Here is a 15,805-nt window from a genome sequence, read left to right on the forward strand (position 1 = left end):
CCCTGTTTGTTTTTCAGAGTCCATCGTCTCTCATGGTCCATCTACCCCTCTGATTTCCCCCGCTTCATTCTTCCCCTCCCACTACCTTCTTCTTCTTCTTCTCCTTCTTTTTTTTTCTTAACATATATTGCATTATTTGTTTCAGAGGTACAGATCTGAGATTCAACAGTCTTGCACAATTCACAGCGCTTACCAGAGCACATACCCTCCCCAGTGTCTATCACCCAGTCACCCCATCCCTCCCACCCCACCCCCCACTCCAACAACACTCAGTTTGTTTCCTGCGATTAAGAATGCCTCATATCAGTGAGATCATATGATACATGTCTTTCTCTTTTTGACTTATTTCACTCAACATGATACCCTCCAGTTCCATCCACGTCGTTGCAAATGGCAAGATCTCATTCCTTTTGATGGCTGCATAATATTCCATTGTATATATATACCACATCTTCTTTATCCATTCATCTGTCGATGGACATCTTGGCTCTTTCCACAGTTTGGCTATTGTGGACATTGCTGCTATAAACATCGGGGTGCACGTAGCCCTTCGGATCCCTACATTTGTATCTTTGGGGTAAATACCCAGTAGTGCAATTGCTGGATCATATGGTAGCTCTATTTTCAACTTTTTTTTTTTTTAAGATTTTATTTATTTATTTATTTGAGAGAGAGAATGAGAGAGAGCACATGAGAGGGGGGAGGGTCAGAGGGAGAAGCAGACTCCCTGCCGAGCAGGGAGCCCGATGCGGGACTCGATCCCGGGACTCCAGGATCATGACCTGAGCTGAAGGCAGTCGCTTAACCAACTGAGCCACCCAGGCGCCCTCTATTTTCAACTTTTTGAGGAACCTCCATACAGTTTTCCAGAGTGGCTGCACCAGCTTGCATTCCCACCAATAGTGTAGCTTGCCTTCCCACCCCTTTCTCCGCATCCCCGCCAACATCTGTCGTTTCCTGACTTGTTAATATTAGCCATTCTGACTGGTGTGAGGTGGTATCTCATTGAGGTTTTGATTTGGATTTCCCTGATGCTGAGCGATATTGAGCACTTTTTCATGTGTCTGTTGGCCATTTGGATGTCTTCTTTGGAAAAATATCTGTTCATGTCTTCTTTGCTGTGCAAAAGCTTTTTATCTTGATGAAGTCCCAACAGTTCATTTTTGCCCTTGCTTGCCTTGCCTTTGGCGATGTTTCTAGGAAGAAGTTGCTGCAGCTGAGGTCGAAGAGGTTGCTGCCTGTGTTCCCCTCAAGGATTTTGATGGATTCCTGTCTCACATTTAGGTCTTTCATCCATTTTTAGTCTATTTTTGTGTATGGTGTATGGAAATGGTCGTTTCATTCTTCTGCATGTGGCTGTCCAATTTTCCCAACACCATTTGTTGAAGAGACTGTCTTTTTTCCGTTGGATATTCCTGCTTTGTCGAAGATTAGTTGACCATAGAGTTGAGGATCCATTTCTGGGCTTTCTATTCTGTTCCATTGATCGATGTGTCTGTTTTTGTGCCAGTACCATACTGTCTTGATGATGACAGCTTTATAATAGAGCTTGAAGTCTGGAATTGTGATGCCACCAGCTTTGCTTTTCTTTTTCAACATTCCTCTGGCTATTCGGGATCTTTTCTGGTTCCATACAAATTTTAGGATTATTTGTTCCATTTCTTTGAAAAAAGTTGATGGTATTTTGATAGGGATTGCTTTAAATGTGTAGATTGCTCTAGGTAGCATTGACATCTTCACAATATTTGTTCTTCTAATCCATGAGCATGGAATGTTTTTCCATTTTTTTGTGTCTTCCTGAATTTCTTTCATGAGTATTCTATAGTTTTCTGAGTACAGATTCTTTGTCTCTTTGGTTAGATTTATTCCTAGGTATCTTATGGTTTTGGGTGCAATTGTAAGTGGGATCGACTCCTTAATTTCTCTTTCTTCTCTCTTGTTGTTGGTGTATAGAAATGCAACTGATTTCTGTGCATTGATTTTATATCCTGCCACTTTACTGAATTCTTGAATGGGTTTTAGCAGTTTTGGGGTGGAGTCTTTTGGGTTTTCCACATAAAGTATTATATCATCTAGAAGGCACAGTTCTAAATGACTCATTGCTTAAGAGAAAAGCACCATGACAATCATACAATATTTAGGAGTGAATGACAGAGGAAGAAAGCAAATCTGTGGGGAGGAGCAATGGAACTCCTGGTTTAATTCTCTGTGGTGCTTAACTGTTCTTTTTATCAGAGGGTGAGGCAATATGTCTTCTGTCTCTCTATTCTGGGAAATTTCCAGACATGATCTTCAAGTTTCAACTATTACATTTTTTTGTTTGTATTTTACCAATCACAAATTTAACTTCCAGAAATCCTTTTGTTGTTGTTGTTCCCTAATTGTTCCATTTATTTTTTTTTTAAGATTTTATTTTATTTATTTGACAGAGAGAGAGAGTGAGAGCAGGAACACAAGCAGGGTGAGTGGGAGAGGGAGAAGCAGGCCTCCCGCCGAGCAGGGAGCCCGATGCGGGACTCGATCCCAGGACCCTGGGATCATGACCTGAGCCGAAGGCAGACGCTTAACGACTGAGCCACCCAGGCGCCCTAATTGTTCCATTTAAATAGCAGCTTGTTCTCATTTTATAGCTGCAACATCTTGTTAAATGAATCTGTTAATATAAATTTAAGTGTTGTGGGGGTCATGGTGTTTTACATTGTTTCATTTGCTGAATTACTTGTTTCCCCAGGAGTCTGTTATGTTTGCTTTCCTGGGTTTCTGCTTTCATACTGTTAGTTTTCTTCATATGTGTCTTAGCGATCTCTAAAAGCAGATCTTGAGACAAGGACTGAGTGCAAGTAGTCCATTTGTTAACTGAGCTGATTCCAGTTTTTAGCTATCACAAATAAAGCTGTGACAAACATGTGTATAGAGGATTTTGTGAGAATATAAATTTTCATTCTTAGGGATACATTCCCGAGTGCAATTGCTGAGTTATATAGTAATTGTATGTTTAATTCTATAAAGAACTGTCACATGGTTTTGGAAGTGGCTAAACCATTTTATAGTCCCGCCAACAATGCATGAGCAATCCAATTTTTTGCATCCTCACCAGCATTTGGTGTTGGCACTTTTTTTTATTTTAGCCACTCTGATAGATATGTACTGACAGCAGTGCTGGTTTTAACTTGCATTTCCCTGACAGGTAATGATGTTGAACATCTTTTCATGTGCTTGTTTCCATCCATACATCCTCTTTAGAGAATTTGTTTTTTGTGTTTGCTGTCCATTTTCTAATTGAACTGTTTGCTTTTTACTCTTAAGTTGTGCTAGTTTTTCTCCCCATATATTCTGCATAGCTCTTCCTGGGTCTTGAGACTTAGCCTCCATAATTGTCTGATCTGATGCCTATAAATAAACATGTAAATGTGTACGTATATAATTTATATGTATATATAATGATCTATATGTGTATATATTTATTATAAAGAATACACTTGATGTATTATCAAGAATCATATGATTATAGTGGCTGAGAAGTTTCAAGATCTGCAGTCAGAGAACCAAGAGAGCTGATGGTGTAACTTCCAGTCTGAAATATACAGAGATATATAGATATCCTCTTGGTTCTGCTTCTCTGAAAAACCCTGGCTAATATACCATCTGAAGCCATCTCACTCAATTTGGAACATTCTAAGTGCTCCAGAGAAACAGGGCACAATAACCCTGTGGTCCTCCTGCCTTTCCCTAGCAGGCCTGGGAACTGAGAATGAGGGGACAAGGATGATATTCCACTTAAAAGGCTACCAGGAAGATCTTTAGGGCTCCCCTACTCCCCAACAGCCCATGAGGTCTGTGAGGCTAGGGTCCTGTCTGCATGATGCAGGGTGCTCAGGAATATCTCCCAGAGGGAGCTGGAGGCCTCTAACAAGCAGGATATTTGGAACTCATTGCTCCATTGAGTGAAGGCTGTTTCAGTGACTGCCTCCAAATCACCAGCGATAAGAACATAAGCTTCTGGGGCCCCTGGGGGGCTCAGTCGGTCAAGCGCCTAACTCTTGATTTCAGCTCAGGTCATGATCTCGGTGTCGTGAGAGTGCCCTGTGTCGGGCTCCACGTGGAGCCTGCTTAGGATTCTCTTTCTCCTCTCTCTGCCCCTCTACCTCCCCCATGTGCACCACGTGCTCTCTCTCACATAAATAAATAAATCTTTTTTTTAAAAAAAAGCACATAAGCTTCCTTCCATCATGACTTGATGTAAATACACATCCATAAGTGGAGATACACTTCGGTCTACCTCCTCTTCCCACCTAGGTTGAGTTAAGACAGCCTCTGGCAAACCTCCAGCATCCTGCCTTTTACAGATTACTTCCTATATTATTTGTTTAGAAAGTGTTTTCTCAAATAACTCAAATCCTTTTGCCCCATAATAGTCTATAGCACCATTTAGATTAAGTTTTCAGAGAGTTAAAGTGGTCTCATAGCAACATTACAAAATTATCTCTCAGACTGTCTGATAATTGTCATTTTGGTCCAAGGGAAACCAGGGACATTGCCCAGAGACATGGAGGGTAGGGTGGCAAGAAGAGAATCTTCAAGGCCTAATTCCTGGCTCACAGTTCTGAATTTGAAACACCTGACCTGGCTACATTATTTCAGACAAGCTTAGTTCACACTTTCTCGAATGGCTTTTGCATCCCTTGGTTTAAAAACAAAACAAACAAAAAAAAAACTAACATTCTTCAGAAGGAGCCCTTGAAACACAAAGCTTCTCAATTCTCCCTTGGTGGGCAGTTATTTTTCCTATTCAGTTTGTGCTATGTGAGGAAAAATCATCACAATTCCAGAAATTACCATTTTTAAGAGCCAGTACCATGCTGGGTATTAACTGAGGCCCTCTGGACAATGGTAACACCTGGATGATGGTGGGCGAGGCAAGGACAGCAGTTCTCATAGTCCTGCTCTCAGGCCCCACTCTGCTGGAAAGAGCATGTCCAAGGAGCTTGGCACTAGGAGGCTATGGGGAATGTGTTCCCAACCTCCCTCAATTTTTTATGTTAAAACCATTAGGTACACAAGACTCTGCATGCTCTCAAAACACTTAGGGAAACCTAAGTATAAATTAGTGTCTTTCCTTTTACTTCACAGATGATACAACAAACTTCTAAAAGCTAATTTTCTTACTATTAAGAAAATAGACTTACACGGAACACAGAGTCATTGACTCCAGTGACCTTGGGGTCTAGAGAAATGCTATAACGATACGACCAGGTGTCAGATAGTGGGTCAGTCCTTAGATGTGTGACCAATAAGCTCAGGTCAGTTGTCACCTATGACCAGTACCTTGAGATTTGAACATCTTGAGTTTAAAGTAGCTTGCACCACCATCATGATTACCAACCACCCCAGTTTCTAGAATCCCTGCCATTTACATTATGTCTGAACATTCTCTTCCAAAGCTTTTCCTTGAGGAGGGAAAAGGGGAAACAAAAGGTAGAAGTAGATGGTGTGTTGAAAGGGGTAAGAAAGGTGCATTTTCACAGAGACCGACTGGCAGCCCACACTTTGGCTCTAATGGAGGGATTTTAGGCACGGGTAGTAGATGCTGTGGGAAGTAGATGACTTCTGCATAGACGGGAGAGTGGAGGGGAGCGTATTTAGCTGCTCCCTAAATTCTCTGAATGATCGCCAGTTGCCCACTCTGCTTACGCTAGCTCCAAAGTGTGGTTGGGAGGAAAGAGGTTTTACAGTTTTTCTCAAACATAAGCATGCACAGAAATCAGTAGGAGGGCTTGTGAAAACATAGATTCCTGGTCTTCACCTGCAAGAGTCTGTGATTCAGCAGGACTGGGGAGGGATCTATGATTTGAAGTTCTACCGGGTTCACTGATGATGCTGGTTCATAGACTGCCCTCTGAGGAGCCCCGGAATAGGGGACGTGGGCCATGCTTACCACTAAATAACTGAGGGCCATCTCTTTAGCGGACTTATCATGTTCTCCCTCTTTCCTCCTTCTTCTGCCCTCCCCTGGCTAGAATCTCATATATTTGACTCTAGGCAATTGGAGAAGAGAGAGGAAGGGAGGGTAGGAGGAGGGGGGGCCGGAAGGCAGGGAGGGAGAAGACACCACCACACTCCATTCTGGAATGCTGCAACTCATTAGCAGCTTTCACTTCAGGGAGGAGATGGCCAGCTGAGGCCTCTCTACAAAACAACTGAGGTCAGGGGTCATTTCTTTATGGGAAGCTTGTTACTACCAGTGACTTCCTCCAGAAAGATTAGGTTCTTCGTGTTCAAAAATATTTTAAGCCCTCTTTTTTAAAAAATCAGAACTGTTGGCAAGACAGAGAAAAGGCAGGGTGTTGTCTTGTTTTTAAGAAGTTACCATGTTTTCATATTGACTAGAAAGCTGGAAAAGAGGAAACATCCTTCTAGGAAAGTCCTGCAAACAACCAAATAACAAATTGTAGTGTCCCAGGCCTGGGCTGTGAGGAGACTCAGGTCCTGCCCCAGAGAGTGGGTATCAGTAAGGAGAGAGAATGACCGCCCAATGAAGAGTGAGTGACTGCAAGATGCACAGGGCCTGAGTCAGCCATGAGGAGGTGCAGCAGAGTTGGGACGTGTTGTCCAGAGACACTTGCTCCCTCAGCTGCCAAGAGTGTTGACTCTCTCTCCTCCCTGGGATGGGGCTACCTCCCCAAAGGTTACATCCCTTCTTGGGGGCAGCCATTTCTATGGACTGACCAATGCGGGGCCTCAAAGACTGGATCCCTGTGGTAGTAAATTTTATGTGTCGAATTGGCTGGGCCATGATGCCCAGATATTGGGTCAAACATTAATCTGAATGTTTCTGTGAAGGTGGGGTTTTTTGGGGGGGTGGACGGAAGGGGGATGAGATTAACATTTAAATTGGTGGACTCCCAATTTGAGTAAAGCACATTGCCCTCCATAATGTGGGTGGGCCTCATCTAATCAGTTGAAAGCTTACTAGAACAATGACTGACTTTCCCCAAGCAAGAAGGAATTCTGCCAGCAGATTACCTTTAGACTCGAACTGCAACAATTTCCTGAGCCTCCAACCTGCTGGCCTACCCCATCTGATTTTGGACATGCCAGTTTCCATAATGGGGCAAGCCAATTCCTTAAAATCAATCTCCTTCCCTCTCATATTTTTATATTTATATTTATATTTATATTTATATTTATATTTATATTTATATTTATATTTATATTTATATTTATATTTATATTTATCTCCAGCCTGAGGGACATATTCCACGCCCTATTCTGGGATTCTGAAGTTAGAGTGATGCCCAAGGGGCCACACCCCTGGTAGGAGTCACTTCATGCTAAAGCTACATTCCTTCTTCCTGCTGGCAAAGAAAGCTCCAGGTGATCTTTCCACCTCCTCACAGTGCATCTCAGAGATCGCAGAGACCCTTTGTCTCTCACAACCCACATCAACCCCAGCAAGGATCCCTGATTGGCTGGGTTATATGAACAGTGTTCTGATTGGCCAGCTTCAGTATGTGTTCCCACCCCTTGGCTGGCAAGGCTCTCCAGAAGCATCTGGCATGGAGGAGGGGCAGTTTCCCGAAGAGAGGACCTGGAGACAGAATAAGAATATATAAGCCTTTGTGACCAAAGAAACTGGCCTGTTTTGGAGCAACGGAGCAATTATTTTCTGCCTAATTAGCTCTAGAGTGTGGGATATGGAAGGCTACGCTGGCCCGTCTCCCACAGTTGTTCTTTCTCTAGTTTTCTGGCAACAGGTCTGAGGCTGGCTGGGTGAGAGAGCTAAGGACTTTTTGGGCACAGGTCCCAAGGTCTAGATTTGGAGAAAAGAGTGGGAAGGTCCTACTTTGGCTTCAAATCTCATCCAGCTTCTCCAATCTGTCTGATACCAGAGAGTTCTGAATTTGGTGGACTATCCGGTATTTCCCAGCCATTGATGACATCTTGGTTTTCATGTGTCTCATGACCCTCTATCATCAGAACCCAGAATGGAGAGGGGGTGATTCTTGGGCCCCCACCCCCAAATGTTATTAGCTGTTATCATCTGTCTTTACCACTTCCCTCAGAACAGGGCCATCTGACTTAGCTACCACTCTACCCCCAGCATCTAGAACAGAGGAGGTGCTCAATATATACAGGTTACCTAATGAATAAGTTTGGCCAGAAATGCATCCTTCGATTTTGTTTCCCTTCTTAATGGTGACACGTTGACAAACATTGGAAGCAAAGCATTTAGCCCACTGGAAATAAAAGGCATACCTTGCTGCTGCCAGAAATTCTTTGCAAAGTTTCCCTTGCCAGAGAGCCCTGTGTGGGAGTTTTCTGCAAAGCAATAAATAATAACTTACATCCACCCTCCACAGGCACATTTCATTTTATTGGCTAAATATAAACGGGTAACTGCAGGCCTCTTCAGGGAGGCCCACGCTGTATGTCTCCACCTTCCCTAGATGGGGCTGTGTCCCTAGGCCACCTGCCTCCTCCCTCCCCAGAAACAGCCCCCATGGGACCAACCCCCCAGACTCCTGGGGCCGAAGGAGGACTGGTACTGTCAACTGCCAACATGCTGTCCCTTTATCTCATCCTGTAGATAACATCATTCCTTAACACAGAAGAAGGGCTTCATCTCACAAGATCCTTCAGGGATGACTCAAATTCCAAGTCCCCAGAAATGAGGCAGAGCCAAAAATGAGCATTTCCCATAGAGACAGCACTGCTCCTCAATGAAGGGAAAATTCCTCTGGCTTTGGTGGCCACTCTTCTATCACGTCCCGAAAAGCACCTCTTTCATCTCTTTAGCTTCAGCTTTCCAGATTTATTCTAGGGGATGTTCCCCGTCACCACCCCTTTCCTCCTGTGGAATAGCTCCTGGGTGCCCATAGGCTCATGACCTTGGCACATGATCCTTGGAATTGGTGGAACGTGTGATTCCCCCACCAGACTTTGAGAACATCGTGAATAGAAACCATGTCATGTTTATCTCTAAATCCCCGGAGCCTAATACATAGCAGACCCTCCATAAACATGCTCTAAATGAATGGCAGATGCATACATGCGTGCGTGCCTAAATGAATGAATACTCTGCCTAATGTTCTTTATATCCATTATATTGTGGACTCATCATATCAAGTCCACAAATAGGAATGCTTATCCGTGTCCTGTCCCCATGATTTAGAAGGAAGAATTGAGATCAAAGATAATTAAACTACTTGTGTAAGTTCACCTAGTGAGTGAATGGCAGAATCAGGATTTGAACCCTGGGGAGTCTGGTTTCATAACCGATCCCTCTTCCCATCCCTCAGGACATCTTCTAGCCAATTGAAAGTTTTATGGCCCCAAATCCTACCCAGAGTATTGTCTTTCTACAGGCTCCCCTCAACATCTGCGGGCAAGACTTGAAAGAAGGGAGAAGTGAAGACGATGGGGAGGGGTAACGGATGGGTGAGAAGCGGACTAAGTCCTCTCAGCTCTTGTCAGCCTGCTTTAAAATGCAAATCTTGAATGAAGCTGAAGAGAGGTGATTATTGAACCACATGCAGCCACTATTACCAGTTCTTTCATTCCCTTCAGTAGTCAGGAGAGAGGCCAGTCTTCTAGAGAAGTGAAAACACTGATGGAGGAATGTGGGAATGAAACAGATGCCAAACACTCTCTTTGATCCAAAAGGCACATGCTATAAGAGAAAGAGGATGGAGTAAGAAGCAAAGATGTCTCCATTTTAAAACCACTTAGCTTGGACCCTGCTCACTCTTTAGTCTACACCACTGCCACCTCCATTTAAAAAAAAAAAGTTTTTAATTGACATACGAGACTTTTTTAAAGTATATTTTACTCTACTTGACAGATTAGCTAATCTTTTCAACATAAAATTAATCGTTTGGGGGTTCCTTTGCATTCTTTGCAAATTAAAATCTCAAGAGTATGAGCCAAAATTTGGAAGATTCACAAAACTAGTGTAGACAGAACAGGTTTAACACTCTACTTCCACTTCTTCCTCCTATACGCACAGTACACATCTCTAACCGATCACAGCACTGAACTCACATGAGGCCCCAGAACAATGCTTCACATGTTGCTGTAGGAGGACTCTAATAATCTGCTAGAACATCACACGGACAATCATCCTGCCATTCCTGGCAGTGGGACACATGTCGACTTAGGAACTAGGGTGCCCGTATTCTAGCTGCAACTTTCATCTAATGGTTATAGGACTAGAAACGTGTAATTGACCCTATTGGCATCATTGTTTTCATACATAAAATAGAGTTCATAAAAGCTGTACCAAAATTGGTTCAGGGAAATAGATGGCCCCAAACTGCAAGAATGACAGAAGTTTATATTCAATGTGGGAATGAGTCTATCACATCCTGGAAAATGAGCCTGAGGTCACTTGATTAAAAATATTGACTAGAAAGTTGATGGTAGCGAATCTGTGAAGGAAAGAAGATTGTAAGCAACATCAAATAAAAACACAGGCAGAGAATAAACTCCAGGGAAAGGGAAGTGTTAGAGAGCTCCGAGCGAAAAATTAATCGGCCCAAAGAATGAGCTGGTGTTCTCAAGTGTTTGCCAGTGTGATTATTTGGGGAAGAGAGTGTTTTAGCTTCCTAGGGCTTCCGTTACGTACAACAAATTAGATGACTTAAGCCACAGAAATTTTTTTTGCCTCACGGATCTGGAGGCTAGAAGTTCAAGATCAAAGTATCAGCAAGGTTGGTTCCTTCTGAGATCTGTGAGGTAGAATCTATTCCATGCCTCTGCCCCAGCTTCTGGTAGTTGACTGGCAATCTTGTCCATTGACTTGCAGAAATATCACCCTGATCTCTGCCTATGTTCTCCCTGTGTGCAAGTGTGTGTCCAAACTTCCCCTTTTTATAAGGACACTAGTCCTATTGGATTAGGGCCCACCCTAATGACCTTGTTGTAACTAATTACATCTGCAATGACCCTATTTCCAAGTAAGGTCACATCCTGAGGTACTGGAGGTTTGAGCTCCAACATATTAATTCTGGATGGACACAATTCAACCCGTAACAGGGAAATGTCATCAGGGCCACTCAGTAACTCCCACCCCACCCCACCCCACCCCCCCGCCCCCAGTCTGCGGAACGTAGCAACAGCCAGGCACCTATTCCTGCACCAGATCAGGACACAGGACAGCCAGCAGCCAGAGGAAGCACAGAGTCACAGGTGGTTACTTACCCCTCAGACAGAGGGGGGAACCCCCCGCCCACAAAACAATCTTTTAGCAGAACCCACCCAGGAGTGAGTCCTGTCTTCCCTTTTACACAATCACCAGTGGAAGCCTATTAATCACAGGAAGAATTTTAGAAAATAAAAACCAGCCATCTAATTATAACAGTAATAAGGGACGGAGACAAGCAGGGTTTATTCCAAGCATGCAATGATGTTTCAACAATTTGACATTTACTAACATAAGTACATAACATCCAAGGGTGGGAGACAGAGTCTATAAATATCTCAATAGATGCATGTAATCAATTGTGTTCCTCTTCCCAGTTTTCTATCCTTTCCTGTATCCACACTTTCTGCCATGTGACTTTGAGTTCCTTCGTCCAGAGGCAGAGCATACCTCCCCCACCTTCACACTGTTGTTGGGCTTTGCCATGTGACTTGGTTTCACCAATGAGAATGGGGTGGAAGTGGGTGTGTCTCAAGCCTAGCTCTTTTGTGGTATCCTTTGTTTCTGCTCATCTCCTCTTCTACTTCTGCATCGTCATAGAACCTTCCCTGGTGGATCACTAGTCCAAGAAGGATAAGAGATGTTTGTAACAGCCAATCCTAGTCAACCCACAAATGTGTAAGTACTAATTATTGTACTAATCTACTGCATATGGGGTGATTGTTACATAATTGTTATTGTGGCAATCGTGGACTGATACAATGCAGAAAGGCCGTTAGTAAAATTCAACACTGGTCTCTGATCTAAAACAAACTCCCACACACATAATCACACAACTGTTTGCAAACTGCATTCAGCTAATAGTAGGAAAAAAAATTTTTTAAGAAAATTTTTAAAAATTTTTTCTGCAGAAAACTTGAAACAAGCTGAATGGTAAAACATTAGAAATAGTCACATGAAAGTCAGGAACAATACAGAGATGCTAGCCTTCAGGGATGTTTTGCAATAATAGGTCCTAGACAAAGAATAAAACAAGAAAAAAAAATTAGACGTATAACTATTGGAAGAAAAGTGAGAAATATGTCCTTATTTACAATAATACAGCTGTTCATCTAACAAATATAAATCCACCAAAACCTTTTAGAACTAACACCAGAGTTCAGTAAATAATCAGACACAAGATCAGTAGATGACATTCAAAAGTTTTCTTCTATACGAACAAAAACCAAATAGAAAATTAGAAAGAATAATGGTAAAAAAAAAATCTCATGTATGACAGTAACCAAAAAGAAAAAAAAAAAGCAGTGGTTACTTTTTTCCACAGGGTTCATAGATGTGTAAAGACTCAGTATTGATGGCAATGCCTTCCCAGATTGATCACTACATTGGGTTTACTCCCAACCATGGCCCCAGTATATTTCCTTTTTAGAGGACCTGACAAGCCGATTCCAAAACAATTAAAAACAACTTGTATGCAAAATGCCAAAGTAATGAATATACTGAGGAGGGGGGAAAAGGAATCATAGATATTCCAAAACATATTTAAGAAAAAAATTTTTTAAAGATTTATTTTATTTATTTTAGAGAGAGATAGAGAGAGAACACAAGCAGGAGGGGCAGAGGGAGAGGGAGAGAGAATCTCAAGCCGACTCCATGCTGAGCACGGGGCCTGATGCAGGACTCGATCTCACAACCTGAGCTGAAACCGAGAGTTGGATGCTTAACTGACTACAATACCCAGGTGCCCCTAAGATAATTTTTAATTATATTGCTACAATAAAAAAAAAATGAAGGCAAAATTAAAATATTCAGGTAAAAATAAGCTTAGAGCATGTACTACATACAGATCCTTCTTAAAGGAAGTTCTCAAGGACATGCTTCCAGTAGAAAGACCATGATCCCTGGAGGAAGGTCTGAGATGCAAGAAGGAATGGAGCACAAGTAAAGCAAGAAAAATATGTGAGCAAATCTAAGCAGAAACTGATTCAGAAAACAATAATCATATTAATGCCTGAGTTGTGTGCCAAAGTACTAAATACAGAACTAAAATCTGGATATAAATTACAAGTAAGTAGAGAGGTAGGTGTCAAAATTAAAGTGCTCAAAGATTACCATAGGGCCCAGAAGGAGGGTAAAATTCTTGATTGGGAAGTCATTGAGTTAAATGTGCATGTTAAAATTTCAGTAACAAAGATAAAATAATGGAATAAAGCATATAACTTCAAAACCAAGATGCAAAAATTTCAATAAGGAGAAGTAAAAACCTCTCCCAACCCAAAAGTTGACAAGGAAGAGAAAAAACAAAAAACAAACAAAAAAACAAAAACAAAAACAAAACAGAAAAAGTGGAATAAATAAAATGTCCAAAATAAAATGGTCGAAAAACGCAGTTATACCAAGAATAACAATAAAAGAATATAAAGTAAAAATCTCTTATTAAAAAACAAAGCTGGATTCTTTTCCACTCCAACTACATTTTATTTACACTCAATGTATGAGGCACAGAAGGACTGGAAGGAAAGGGATAGAAGTAGATACCAGGCAAACAGCAACTAAAGAAAGTTAGTGTTGCTTTATTAATACCAAACACAATAGAGTTCAACACAGATAATCTTCCTGGAAATATACAGGCTTAGGGTGTATTAATGCAAGAAGAGAAAAATATTCTAAATTTGTATGCCTCTACACCAAAGCTTCAAAATGGGCGTGCTGGTGGTGCATTTTTATGCCATTAACCGAAAGAGCAACCTTAATAACACAACTCAGTGGGACTTTTCCTCCTTAACACCCCCCTTCCCCCACCCTTCTCCCCAAGTCCGGCTTCCGAGGAACATCTCCAAAATAAGCCACCTGCACCAGCGTATTCAGGTTCTGCTGCAGGGAAGCAGGGCAGGCAGAATCAGCATGGGTGAGTGTTTCAGGAAATGTTCCTGAGGAGGTAGGACACAGCCCAGAGAAGTTTGGACAGGGTCTGGGAAGGGGAACGAAGAGGATCAGAGCAGGCACCAGAGCCTCAGCCCTGGGAACAGGCCTCAGGCAGCTGGGGAAACAGAGGTGGAGGATGTTTGGGGAAAAGGCAGGGGTGGGGGCTGCCCAGAAAAGGAGAAGGGCCACAGAGACTGCCCTTGGCATTCTCCCCTCCTGTCAACTCTGGTCTCCCTGAGGCCCTGGCAGAAATTGCACCCTGCTCTCTCTCTCTGGCTCCCACCCCCAACCTCACATTCCAGCAAAAGCTCAGTCTGGTGCAGAAATGCAACCCTCGCTTTTGGGCCCAGGTATCGCAAAATCAGAGACCTCTTCCAAAAACCTGCCATTGTGTTTCAATCTGTTGACAAAGATCACTGGAGTCCCTGAGCGGCCAACACACACGAACAGCAAGCTGTCCCAGGCGGAAGCCCCAGCCCCCAGTCTCTGTGGTTCTCAAGCAGCCTCCGAGTGAGGAAGGTCTTGGGCCCAGGGGCGTGGGTTCCGGGCCCAGCTGCAGATGACCTCCTGGCTTGGCGACCTCGGGATTGTCACTGACCCCCTCTTGGCCACGATTTCCCAGCTGTGTACTGGGACTAGGAGGACTCAGTCCTCTCCCTATCCCACAGGGTTTGCTTGTGTGAAGGCAGGCGAGGCTGGCGTTTGAAGTGAAAGCAAAATGCTCTGTCGGGAACCTCAATTTGTATCCTGAGGTTCCTTTTTCCCTTCAAAAACCATTGATAGATGCTCACTTGATGTCTCATTGTATGCTCGGCATGGTGGGAAATTCCAAATGCCACGGCCACCCAGCCAAGAGCCTGTAGATGCCCCTCTTGTCACCTTAACAATTAGCTGGATGCTTGCCCCACGTCTTCCTTCCATCCTTTCCTCAAGCTCTCATATGAAACCTTGACTCCACCGTGCCCCTCCCCCAGGATGTGACTTACCTTTCTTCCTGTCAGGGTCTCCATCTGTACTGCCTCTTCCCTCTCCTTCCCTCCATGCCCTCCTGTTTTTCTTATTCTAAAGAAATGTCTGTCTTTACTGTTTCTTTGTCACATCTGTCCGCAGCATTGTCAACCAAGCTATACTCTCAGCCCTCAGCTCAGTCCAGACTGGGAGACTGCAAGCTCATTCTGCCAAGGGTCAGAGAGTAAATATTTTAGGCTTTGCAAGCCATGTGGTCTCTGTCACAACTACCCAACTCTGGCATTGTCACGCACAGGCGGCCATGGACGATAACATCAACATGGAGGCATGTCTGTGTCCCAATAAAACTTTGTTTATAAAGACAGGTTGGACTTGGCCCCCAGGCTGTAGTTTGTGGACTCCTGATCTTCTTAGCTGTTAATGTTCACATGAATCACCTGGGCATCTTGTTAAAATGCAGCCTCGGATTCAGGAGGTGGCGGGGGGGGGGGGGGGCGGTCTGCATTTCTTGCGAGCTCCCAGGTGAGGCTGATGAAGTTGGTCTCAGGAGCAAGGCTCTTGATGACTTCTGTGACAGGTACAGCTGACCAGCTGCCATCCCAAGCCCCTTCTCCCTTGTTGCCTTCCAAGAGAGGGGCTGGAAAAGCCAAATAAGCATTTTCATCTTCCCTTGCAGCCGGGGTGTCCATGTGGACCAGCTCTGACCAACATGAGGAGAGCAAAAATGTGGAGGTCTTCCAAGAGGCTCATGAATCACACCCTTCTCCCTGT

The 15,805-nt window shown here is 43.4% G+C and overlaps 1 long non-coding RNA gene across 1 annotated transcript in view; it reads right to left on the reverse strand.

Annotated features, from left to right (window-relative positions):
* LOC118011276 overlaps window positions 1–15,213 on the reverse strand; it is a 41,971-nt gene extending 26,758 nt beyond the window's left edge. The window contains exon 1 of the long non-coding RNA XR_004679442.1: window positions 15,052–15,213. This is a non-coding gene — a long non-coding RNA (uncharacterized LOC118011276). The remainder of the gene's footprint in view (window positions 1–15,051) is intronic.
* Between the last annotated feature and the right edge of the window lie 592 nt (window positions 15,214–15,805).

This window comes from Mirounga leonina, unplaced genomic scaffold (genome assembly GCF_011800145.1).
Source record: "Mirounga leonina isolate KUSES-001 unplaced genomic scaffold, KU_Mleo_1.0 Mir_150, whole genome shotgun sequence".
NCBI classification, from domain to species: domain Eukaryota; kingdom Metazoa; phylum Chordata; class Mammalia; order Carnivora; family Phocidae; genus Mirounga; species Mirounga leonina.